Source organism: Myotis yumanensis, unplaced genomic scaffold, assembly GCF_028538775.1.
Source record: "Myotis yumanensis isolate MYYU_CA2020_CCGP unplaced genomic scaffold, mMyoYum1.0.hap1 SCAF_7, whole genome shotgun sequence".
In the NCBI taxonomy this organism is placed as follows: domain Eukaryota; kingdom Metazoa; phylum Chordata; class Mammalia; order Chiroptera; family Vespertilionidae; genus Myotis; species Myotis yumanensis.
Genome location: NW_027223758.1, coordinates 70,164,545 through 70,177,121, shown reverse-complemented (window position 1 = coordinate 70,177,121; position 12,577 = coordinate 70,164,545). Strand labels below are relative to the sequence as shown.

Sequence of the window (12,577 nt, the reverse complement as noted above, 5' to 3'; positions counted from 1 at the left end):
TATGTGGAAAGCTCCATTCCCACCTCAAGGCTGCCGCCAACTTGTTTCAGCCTAAATGTCATTCTTTAGAGAGCTCTTGGTGACCCCAAAATCCAAATTAGGTCCCCTCCACATGATTCTCTCTCATGGTACCGTGTCCTTTTAACTCACGACATCTGCCACCGTTTGTGGTCGTCTGCTTACTTGTGTAATGACTTGGTTAACATCCGATTTCCACTCCAGACTGTGTCCTCCAAGAGGGCAGGATCTGGTCTCTCTTTTTCACAGTTGTGTCCTCCATTGCAGCACAAAGCCTGGCATATAGAAGGCACTCAAGAAAGATTTGTATAATGAGTGGATGTGGCTCCTTCTTTCTCTGACTTGAGTTTTCCTAACAGTGGAATGTGGTGGTGGGACTCACAAGAGTCTTTTCAAGTCCCCTGAGCCATCACTCAGAGAGTCTTCTTAACTTAGAACTTTGTAAGGAAGACACCAGGATCCCCTGAGATTGACTAAGTCCACCTGGTGGCATGAGCCAACCTTGTTGTGAATAGATTTTGTGATTATAATATAGACTTCTTATAGTGTATCAGTTAGCTTTTGCTGCATAACAAGCACCCCAAAACTTAGTTTCTTAAAGCAATAAATATTTACCTACTTCATAATTTCATGGGTTGGCAGTTTGGTTGGGTTTAGCCAGGTGGCTCTTCTGGTCATGGCTAGGATCATTTAAGTGACAGCAGGAAGCTGCTAGGTCAGCTGTAAGCTGATTAGTGTGAGGGACTCACTTCTACTCAGATGGTCTCTTGTTCTCCGGCAGGCTAGCCCCAGGTTGTTCATGCAGTGGGAGAAGGGTTCCCAGAGCAGGAAGAGCAGAAGCTGCAGGATCCCTTGAAGTCTAGGCGTAGAATGGGCACATGACTACCTCCAGTGCATTTGATTGGTCAAAGCAAGTCATAGGGCCAGTCTAAATTCAAGGAATGGGGAAATAGACTCCACCTGTTAATGGGAGGTGCTGCAAAGTATTGTGGTCTTTTCACAAACTAGCACATGGGAAACCTGTGGCATGTTATTCATGCCGTTTTGCTGAAGAATAATGGACTCCCTGGGACCTACAGCTCCCAGTGGCTTGGTTGGGCTCCACTGGCCTCTAGTTCTTAATGGCAAAAATGCTGAATATTTCTTCCCAGTGTTTTCCCTGGAGTGCTTGCTTGAACTCACACACGACATTTGCACACAAACATGCAATCACCGTGTGTTGCCTCATCCACTGCAGGAAATGTGTTCTCCCAGCTACTGAAGGATTGACATAAACATGTGACAAAATGCAAGACTTGTAGCCAATAGAGGATTCCGAGGATAAACACTCTAAATGGCATAAAGTGCAGTTTATAAATACAGTTAAGTACAATGTTTACCCATTTAGCAAATGTTTATTGGGCAGCTATTATGTGCAAAGCTCTGGACATAAGCTGGAAGCCATTTCTGGGAGATGTTTGCTTCTAGAACATCCATTTTCATCATGTTGAAAACCTGCTCTTCCTGAAACCCCATCTTCTTTATTTAGAAACTGCAGCTGAGACAGAGGTTCTGACAGGATATACATCAGCCACTGTATTCGCCTTTAAAAACTTTCAAACCAGCTCTTTTGGGCTTGAAGTTTCTTTTGCAAATTCATGCTCCATTGTTTGGCTTTTGCAAGTCTCCACAAAATTCCTGCATAGCAGCTTTAGCGTTTACATATGATCACTTCTTCCTCCTCCCTGGAGCTTGCATTTCTTTTGTACTAGACTTGCCTGGGTGGTCTGAGACCTGCTGCTGTTCTCAGGCATGGTTTCTGGCCTGTCAGCATCGTCTGGGGGTGGAGGGCCTGGTAGAGATCAGCTCTTCCCCAGTTGGGAGCAGACCCAGCAGGAGTTACAGGGGTTCCTAGTTCCTGGTTATGTGACCTGGGAGGTGTAGAAAGAGGAAAGGAACTGGCCGAGGAAAGGAACTGGCCGGGGATCTCAGCAGGCCTGCACTCAAATCCCAGCTCTTCACAGCCCAGCCAGGAGCCCTCACGTAAGTTATGCCAGCTTCCTGTCCAATGGGAAGAGTCGCACCCGCCCCGAGGCTGTTGTGAGAGGTCCATGAGGTGTGTGTTGTGAATTCTGTTGTGCCTCCCAGTTTCCCTTCACCAGGCCAGGGCAGCTCTTCCCAGCTGCCCCCTCTCTGGAGAATTGGCCTCTGCTGAGTGGGAGCCATGAGCCGAGGGGCAGTGGGGAGACCTGGCCCCTTGTCTCAAGGGGAGACCAACTCTATAACTCTGCCAGATGCCCTCGCTCAGCTCTTTCCTGCCCCATACTGCTTCTCTCCCTTCCTTTCTTCTGAGTCACTTCTCAGTAAGTCTCTGTCTCAGCAATTCCCATCTCAGGTTCAGCGTCAAGGGAATCTAACTACGACAGTATGTAAAGTACCTGTGTTCCATAAAACTAGTGAGGACTCCTTTTTTTGCATTTTATTTTATTGTTTAAAGTATTACAGATAGTAGTACATATGTCTTCTTTTTTCCCCCCATTGACCTTCCCAGCCCCACCCCGTGTCTTGCGCCCATTGGTTATGCTTATATGCATGCATACAAGTCCTTCGGTTGATCTCTTACCGCCCCCCGCAACCCTCCCCAGCCTTCCTGCTGTAGTTTGACAGTCTGTTCGAGGACTTATTTCTATTGGGTTTTTAAAAATTATTTGTAACTTGATTTGCTACCATTTTAAATTATTTGAGGATGTGATTTTATTATTTTTTTCATTAAATTTTTTTCAATGACAGTTTACTTTCCTATTATTGTGCATTAGTTTCAGGTGTACAGCCTAGTGCAGTGATGGCAAACCTATGACATGCGTGTCAGAGGTGACACGCGAACTCATTTTTTTGGTTGATTTTTCTTTGTTAAATGGCATTTAAATATATAATAAAATAAATATCAAAAATATAAGTCTTTGTTTTACTATGGTTGCAAATATCAAAAAATTTCTATATGTGACACGGCAGGAGAGTTAAGTTAGGGTTTTTCAAAATGCTGACACGCCGAGCTCAAAAGGTTCACCATCACTGGCCTAGTGGTTAGACAGTCCTATACTTTACAAAGTATCTTGTAAAGAAAATACTGATATTTCCAGTACCCACCTGGCACCATGCGTAGTTATTACGATATTATAGATTATATTTCCTGTGCTGCACTTTATTGTTTCTATTGTTTTTATTACCATAAACAATACTTTGGTTGAGAAGACATATCTCTGCTCACTTCTGGTGCTCATTTCTAACTCTGAGCCTTTGTATGCACTCTTTCCTCTGCTAGACATCCCCTAGCCATTCACCCAACACATGCCTGTTTGTTCTCTCAGGGACACACAAATGTCACCTCCTCCGTAGTCTTCCTGGCTGTGGGTAGAGTTTCCACTCTCATGGCTCTAAATACTACTACTAGGGATTTCTGACTTTGTCCTAGGAGTTACTGAAAAAACTGTGTGTGTGTGTGTGTGTGTGTGTGTGTGTGTGTGTGTGTGAGAGAGAGAGAGAACGAACTGGAACATGACTATTTCTAGCACATTCAGTTAGTCAAAGCAAGTCACTGGGCTTTGTTAGTGAGAAGGAGAAAAGAGAGAGATTGATATTGAATGATGTGATCAGATTTGCCGTTTTCAAAGCTCTCAGTGGCAAAGGTGGATACAGGGAGACCACACAAGAGGGTGTGTAATAGGCCAAGTGAAAGGGTGATGTGTCCTAGATTGTGGTAGAGGAAATGGAAAGAAGTGGATGGATCTGAGATACGTTTTGGAAATCAAGTTGGTAGGTCTTGACGATGATGGATGTGGAGGGACAGAGAAATGGAGGAGAAAGGACGCCTCTCACTCAGGCGTCCAGCATGGACCCGTTTCCCAGCACAGTGGCGCCATTTTCTTAGCTGGGGACAGCCGGGGAGGAGCAGGTTTGGTGAGGTCGGACTTGGACATGTTACATTTGAGAGGCTTGTCCAAGGAGGTAGATAGTTGTCAGATTCTGGAGCTCCTGCGGGAAGTGAACTTGGAGGTATTAAAACCTTGACAGACTGAAACTTGCAGAGAGGACAGTGAGAAGAGCAGAGGACCAACGACCCTTACATTTTGAGCGCTCACATTTAAAAACAAAGTAGAGGAGGAAGGGAAGACCGTGAAACAAGTGGAGAAGCAGTGGCCAGCGAAGCAGCAGAACATGGAGTCTTAGAAGCCAAGGGCAGATTGTGCCAAGAAGAAGGGAAGGGATCTGGGGAGAAATGATGTTAGAGCCACAGCTACTTCCCTATCAAAGAATCAACTTTAAGTAATTGAAAGGTTTATATGTACTCAAGGAAACTATAAAGGCACCAGAAATAATGCCTTTGAGGTATATGTTACAACTTTGGGGTAGAAAAGACATTTTTTATGCCTCAAAGTCTTAGAAGAAAAGACTTAAAAATTTGACCATGAATTAATGAAAAACAACTTTTGCATGGCCTTAACAGCGTAAGTAAATCAAAAGACAAATGAAAAATTGGGCAAGAATATTTTCAACTCACAATATAGTCAAAGGACTAATTTCCTTAACATGTAAAAAGTCCTTAGAAATCAATTCAAAACCCAGTAGAAAAACAGGCAGGAGATATGAACCAAGCGTTTACAGAAAAAGAAATACAAGTGAATCTTAAATAAATGAAAAGATGCTAAAAACAATTTAATAAGAGAAACAAATTAAAATTACTTTTTTTTTTTTTTTCCCGTTAGAGTGGCAAAAATCCAAAGGTTTGATAACACGCTCACTCTGCTGGAGCCCCTGTGGGGACACAGGCACTTTATACATAACGCAACGAGAGTAAGTTGGTGTGACCCCTATGCAGGGCAAATTGGCAACATCTATCAAAATTGCAAATGCATTAACCTTTAACCCAGCAATTCCCTTCTTGGAAATATATCCTACAGATATCTTTGCACACATGAGAAATGACATATTCAAGATTATTCATTTTGGTATTGTTAATGATGGCAAAAAATTGGAAACAACCCAATTTGCAATAATATGGGACTAATTAAAGAAATTACGTACGTCTGTCGAGTGGAATACTGTGTGGCTGTCAGAAAGAATGAGGAAATGGAAGAAATATGGAATTTCCTTAGATACATTATTTACTGAAAAAAGCAAGGTTGAGGACAATAAGTACAGTATGTTACCACTTGTGCAAAAAAAGGGCAATAAGAATGTATGTTTCTATGTGCTTATATTTGATTAAAGCAACTCTGGAAGGACACATGGAAACTAGTAACATTGGCTTTGTATATTCTGTGTGTGTTTGTACATGTTGTGTGTGCATGATGTGGAAACTGGGCAGGTGGACAGGGTAGAAAAGAGACTTTTTTCACTGTACCTTTTTACATTTCAGGGGTTTTAAACCATAGGGATTTGTTATAATTTCAAAAAGTTATATAAAATTTAAACAAGAAGGAGAGGCTCAAATGCTTCTGAGGGATTGGCTGAGGTAAGAGTCAAAATGTGTCTAATAGTTTTAGGAAAAGGAAGCTACTCAGGACCACAGAGAAAGCAGGTTTATTTTTGTTCTTTTTCTTTTTTTAAATTAAAACTTATTTTCAATTTAAAAAAATTAAAACTTACTTTCAAACTATTTTCAAATGCTAGAAATATTACCAGATGGAGCCCGGGGCCCTGGCCCTGAGTGGGTCTGCCTTGGGCCAGGTGGCAGTGTGTGGGTTCTTGACTTGAGGCAGGAAAGATTTCACACCATAAGTCCAGGCAATTTTGAGAGTATGTTTATTACAGCTGGGGACAGTGAAATGAAGGAAGGGTTTAGGACAGAAAAATCAACAGTTGAGATTGGGCTGCTTTGGCTTTTTAGAAACTTTATAAGAAAGAAGAGGCCACATGAGCTGCATGAACTCACTGAGAAGTAAAAGTCATTGTGACAGAAGTGAGCCAAGACGGGCTTGCTGTTAGCTCACTTCAAAGTCAGAGAAAAAGGGCCCTGGGGAGACAGGTTCAGGGGGTGAGCCCGGGACGAGCTGCCTCTGCCCACTGCTCCCCTAGTTGCAAGTCTTCTGGGGACCCTTAGAGTTTAGGAGGAGAGCAGAGATACATCCCTAAGGGGGAAAGGCATGGGTATGCTCTAGAAAGAGAGCCCTTGGAAAAAAAGCAATTTTGATGGGTAGGGGATGTTGTGTAGGCCCCAGGGATGTTGTGTGGGTGGAGGAGTGTGAGGTAAGGATGTAAAGTAAGTATGGACAATCTGTGAGAAGTCTGGCTGTTCGGGACATGGGCAAGGGCCTTAGCTCAATGAGATGAGGACTCCTTAGAAGAGATTTTATTTTTGAAGGACAAGAGAGTCTTTAGAATGTTTAATCGCTCGTGGAAGGAGTCCAGAAGAGAGGGTAATGCTCAGGGTTCAAGAGAGGAAGGGCTAATTGATGGTTTCGGTTTTGGGAGAAGGTGGGAGTGGGTGGGTCCTGCTCAGAGCTGGACAGAGTACCTTTGTATATGGGATGGCTCAGAGCAGAGGGCGGCTGCATCTGAAAGCATCTGCCTCCTCAGAGAGGTTGATGGGCTGGCACTGGAGGTCTGAGAGGCGGAGAAGGTCCGGGATATTGGTTGTGGCGCGCAAGAGACTGAGCTGTTGGTGCAGGGGCTGTGGGTGCAGACAGTTGGGCGAATCCAGGGCAGGGAACTTGCCAGGCACGGTACCCAAAGGACACAAGCTTTTTCTTGCCCCAAAGAGAGACCGAAGTGAAGGATCAGGGAATCTAGGCGGGGTAAAGAGAGAAAGAGAGGAAGGAGCGGAGGGTGAGGACACGTTAGTCACAGAGTGGACGTGGGGTGGTGATTCGAAGGTGAGCAGCTGTGGCTGGGCATTGATGGGTTCCTGGGTGTGTCCAGGGAGAGGGGAGCTGACATCGGAGCCGAAGCTCCTGGGAGCGGAGGAGCCAAGAGCCCAGCAGCAGCATGGTGGCTGCTAAAGGGACCCAGGCTGGTGCTGGCGTGGGGTGGGTGAGAAGCTGGAGCCCAGAGCTGACGGCCGGAAGCACGATGGAGAAAGGGGACAAGCAGGAGATGTGGGGGCAACCTGAGTGGCTTGATGCTGGTGGAGCTGAGTGGGGTGGGGTGGGGTGGATTTGTAGGGAAGGTGATAGTGGTCTGGTTGGGGCAGTGGAGAGGGAGGAGGATATCAGTCCTGCCTTCCAACCTGAGATACGTGGGCAGTGGGGGAATGGGCAGCTCATCCCAGAACATGTGGAGGAGACAGGTTCCCACTGTGGCAGGAGAAGGAGGGGAAGGTGTGTTCTAAGAAGCATCTGGAGAAATAGGGGACTTGTTGTTCTTAGAGTGGGAGTCCCAGTGGCCCCAGTGGTTGTGTGCTAGGGGAGAGGTACATAGGGAATAAGGTTCAGGGGCCTCTTGGGTAATCCTAGGCCTATGGAGCGGTGAATACCACCATTAGGAGCACTGCCAGGTGTGAGCAGTGCTCAGCGTGGGCCCTTCCTAGACATACCAGCAGAACATGTGCTGGAGTGGAGTTATCGTATCCCAGAGGCCAAGATTTCCACAAAATCCAGGAGCTGGTCAGAGTTAGGCCTACAGTCCCGGGGCACTGTCCTTGTGGCCTTGAAGGCGCATCCTCCTTCCAGCAGGGGGCAGTGTAAGACGCCCAGAATGGGGAAAGAGCCGGGAATGCTGAGTTCGGGTTCAGCTCCACTCTATACCCTCTTCCTGTGTTGGTATCCCTCTGAGCCTCAGTTTCCTCATGCAAATAATGAGGGTAGATGGCCCGTTGGCTTTTTTCAACCCTAAATAGTAATGATGCTGACAATAATGACATTTACAGTACAATTCCTTGGGCCCAGGCACCGGGGCTAAATGTTTTCCATAGCTGGTCTCATTTCATCCTGTGAACTCTATCGGGTAAACACTGTTGCTCTCCCATTTTACAGATGAGGAAACCGCAACACTAAAGACATGGTGATGGAGTCTTTTTTAAACAAACAAACAAAAATGTTTCCCATCCAATGTACTGAGAGGCAGGAGGCTCTCCTGCCTTTGCCATTGTCGGAATCTAAGATTCTGGGCTTGGTAACTCTGGCCTCTGAGTCTGTGTACCTCCTAAAGGGCAAAGACCACATGGCTTTTGTTGCTTTAATTAAAACCTGGGTGAAGGACTTTCAATTCATATTAAAATGAAATTGTGTTTCGCCTGCTGTGGTGCAGAGAAGGGAACAGCAGCGATTACTGCTAAGATTACAAACAATCAAACAGAAAAGGCCTTTTGCAAGCATTTCCTATTAAAGCCACAAACATCACACTTTAAAAATAATTACGGTTGTGTTATCGGAACATGATTCATGAATTCTGAATAAATATGAGGGGCCTTAAAGGAAACGGTTTCAAGACCATAGATTTTGCTCAAATCTGATGAAATTTAATATCATTGCGCAGCTGGAGGATAAAATGCGAGGAGGGGGAAACCCCATCCTCCTATGTATATGGAAAGAATTGAGTAGATGTCAGACTGAACTAATGAGCTTCCTCACATCAGTCCTTACACCCGGGCTCAGAAAAATGGAATAGCCTCTCTGGTTTTCAGTGCTGCGAAGGGGTTGGCACTTACACCTCACCAATCTTAATTTTGCATTCCAGTGGCTGAAAATTTATTTATTTTAAAGCTCTAGATTCCCGGCTGTGAGATGTTGAAATATTTGAGGGCACAGGCATGGAGGCATCAGGGGGCAGGTTTGGGGGAGGGGGGCCTTTGTCTGCATTTATTGCGCCTCCCCCGCAATAAAGACATTTTTCATACAATGCAGTGAATGTTTACAGCATATAGTTTTGTTTCCTTCCAACTATTATGCGAGAAATTGAATCCCTGGAAACATTCACTCTCTCTAAATGGAATGGAAACAATGAAGATGGTGCAGGAAGTTTACGGGGTGGGGGCGGGAACAGCAGTGAGGTGGAAATGGGATTTCAAGGATTTTCTTTAAAACAGCACGCCTCTCCCATTCCCAGCCATCCCGACCTTAGCATCTTCTGCCGGGCCTGGGTCTATGCTGGGGAGGGTGGAGAGTCCCCGAATGAACACATTTACTCATCACCACACATGTGACCCAGGAGTAGAGAGGAGGCCAGAGGTGGGGCCTGTCTGGAACGGTGCTGAGTCCTTCGCTTCTGGAGGATCAAGAGCCTGGGTCTGGCCCTCTTCAGCCTCTCTCGCTGTGGGCCCTTGGGTGGGTCATTTGCCCTCTCTGAGCCCTGGTTTTTGCATCTGTGAATGGGAGCTGAATGGTGTCTGCAGGACCTTCTAGGTTATGTCTTGTGGCCAAGGGATTGGCCTCCTCCATCCACCTGAGTCCCAAGGAGGGACAGTGATCTGTCCAACAGACCAGAGACTGACCTCCCCGAGCTGGGTGAGCCGGCGCAATGCTGAGGGGCGGCCCTGAGGTCTGAGGGAGGTTTCAAAGAGGTGTTGTTGGTCAGGTGGGTTATAAGGAGAAGGACACAGAAGGCAGGCAGACCTGGGCTCACATTCTGATCTTGACATTTCATGGCTTGGTGACCTTGAACCAACTTTTCTGAGCCTCCGTTTTGTCTTTAGAATCTCCTCAAAGGGATGTGGGGAGAAGTAAGATACATTTACACCCAACGTTATAGTGCTTGGTACCTGGCAAGTGGTGGTTGGCATGAGGTCTATGAAAGTATCCGTTTCGTAAATGAAAAACTGATTTTCAGGTGATCAAACAACCTGCCAAGGTCACCCATCCGGGACGTGGTGGGCGCGGGACTCAAATGCAGCATCAGAAACATCGGCAGAGGGGAGGGCACTCAGCTGTTCTATCTCATGAAAATCAAATTACGTTAAGGCTTGAAATGAGAACGATGATATTGGAACTGTCTTGCTTTTAAAATGTGCCAAGAAACGCACCCTCCCCTCCTGATCATTCTCAGCCTGTTGAAGATGTGCCACCCTCGCTCCCACCCCCTCTGCCCATTTGACCGCCCTCCAGCCCAGCGCTCAGGGAACAGCTGGGTTTGCCAAGCCTCCTTGATGCACATCTCACTCTCATTAACATGAAAAGGCCTTCATGGGTCCAGACAGCCAATTTCTTGTCTCTTATCTACTCAAAGCCCGTGGCTCTGATGGGAACAAAGGTCTAGGTCTGAGGTCGTTGCCCTGCCAGACCTGGCATCCTTCTTGCCAGCTCCCGTGGGAGTGTGGAGTGCGAGGGACTCTGTTGCAGATCTGTGCTCCAGGGGACTCTTGCTTTTGCCTTGTTCTCACTGTGTGACCTCAACCAAATTACTTAACCTCCTTGGCCTCGCTTTCCACCTCTGTAAAATGGGAGTGTTACTACCTCCCTTGCAGGTTAGTTAAGAAAACCAGAAGTGGATGCAGTTTAATTAAGTAGTGTAGTTTAGTTAGACTAGTTAGGTGAGTGTAGGTTAGTTAAGAGGACTGGTTAAGTGGGTATTAAGTAACCAGTTCAGACAGTGCTGCTTATGATAGGAGCTTGATAAAGTTTTTGTTGTAACAATTTGCAGTTTAGAGAAGAGAAACACATTCGTGGAGGAGCGAGGAAAATGCCTGGTAGCTCCTGTTTTCTGTGGCCATTTTTTATTCAGCACTGGGGTGGAATGAATGAGATGGGGCTTGCGTGTCAGGGAAATAGAAATCCAGCCCAGGAGCCCTCAAGTGCTGGGGTCTCGCCTGGTAGCAGAGTCTGAACCATCACCCAGGGGCACTGAGCTGGGTGTGCTGGGAGCGCTGGGGTGCACAGCCCGAGGGGAGGTTGTGCCAGCTGGGGAAGGACAGGGAGAGGGACCATGGGAACGACAGGTGGGAGGGAGATGGGAAGGAGGGCCTTGCGGAAGTCTTGCTTTGCACTGAGTTGGGCTTGTCCTCATCCAAGTCCCCTCAAGAAAACCTTAAAGCTCTGTGTAACAGCTCAGGGTCTTGGGGGGGGGGGGGGGTCTGTGCCACTCTGGCTGTTCACTGTGCTGGGATGGCCCTCAGAGCAGGTGGTGTATCTGTGCAATAAGTAAGCACAGAGCAGCTGTAATTTTATTGCTGCTGCTGGACTCAATCAGCAATGACCAGAGGTAACAATGGAAGGGGACGAGCAGCAGAAGGGTGGGGAGCATTCTGATTTCTGAAATACCGCCTTTTATAAAGCACAAAACTGGAAAAATCCAAGTGTCCATCAACAGTAGATTGGATAGATGATTGCAAAATATTCTAACACAGTGGAATACTATGCAGCGATGAGCATGAGTGAATTATAACACATGCAATAATACGGACGAGTCTCATAGACACCAGGTTGAATGGAAGGAGCCAGGCACCAACACAGCACCTTCTGTGTGGTTCTATTTACATAAGGCACACGCAGAGGCAAAGCTGACCCACGGTGACAGAACTCTAACTGTGGTTATGCCGGTGGAATGGGGACTGAGGGGCCTAGAGGAGCCTCAGAGATGCTGGTAGGGGTTTCTTTCTTCATTTGGGTGCTGTTTACACAAGTCTGTTTGCCTGGGCAAGATTCATCATCGAGCTGTACACTATGACTTGTGCGTTTTCTATTGGCATCCTCTGCTTCAATAAAGAGTAAAAAACTCGCCGAACCAGTTTGGCTCAGTGGATAGAGCGTCGGCCTGCGGACTGAGGGGTCCCAGGTTCGATTCCAGTCAAGGGCATGTACCTTGGTTGCGGGCACACCCCCACTGGGGGGCGTGCAGGAGGCAGCTGATCGATGTTTCTCTCTCATCGATGTTTCTAACTCTCTATCCCTCTCCCTTCTTCTCTGTAAAAAACCAATAAAATATATTTTAAAAAAAAAAGAGTAAAAAACTCATCAAGGCATTTGTACAAGTGTCTCCATGTTGAGAGGTGGCAGATGGGAAAGGGAACCTGGCCAGATCAGTTTATTTGCATCTTGTGTCGATCACTGTGTTCACTCCAGGTGTGGATGACCAGCCCTTGACAGCCTGCGCAATTTATTGAACTTGCTGGGAGGGGAGGAATGGTGTGAGCCTCCTAAGGGATGACAAGCTGTGAAATTGCTCCAGCCCTGGCTTGCCCCAGGGAAACAGGTGATATGGGATTCCCCGCGTTTGCTCAGCTCTGCAGGCTCTGACCTTCACTCCCGTTTATCTGTGGACAGAGTTTTCAGAAAGGTTTGACAGCATGAACACCTAAAATTAAAAAGTGTGTGTGGCTGGGTGTGTGTGTGTTTGTGACACAATATCGTGGTGCCAGAAAATTTTGATTATGGAATATTTGAAGATGTCTCTGGAAAAGTGCCTCCAGGTGCACATGTGTGCGCGTGCACACACACACACAAGTTTGTATGCAAACACGTTCATGCACACATATGAGCACACGTCCCCGTCGTGTTCACACAGGCATGTTTGCTGATAGACACCTGTTCGCATGTTAAGCATCACTCTGTGACTCTGGGCGAATAACTCAGGGCCTCAGTTTCCTCAGTGAAATGGAGGTAATGATAGCACCTGGATCTGGGGCTACTGTGAGCAGTACACACACACACAC

General features: G+C 46.5%; 1 protein-coding gene across 4 annotated transcripts in view; it reads left to right on the top strand.

Moving 5' to 3' along the window:
* The window catches only part of TOX2 (TOX high mobility group box family member 2), a 112,917-nt gene that overhangs the window by 46,857 nt on the left and 53,483 nt on the right, over window positions 1-12,577 (top strand). The window lies entirely within an intron of this gene.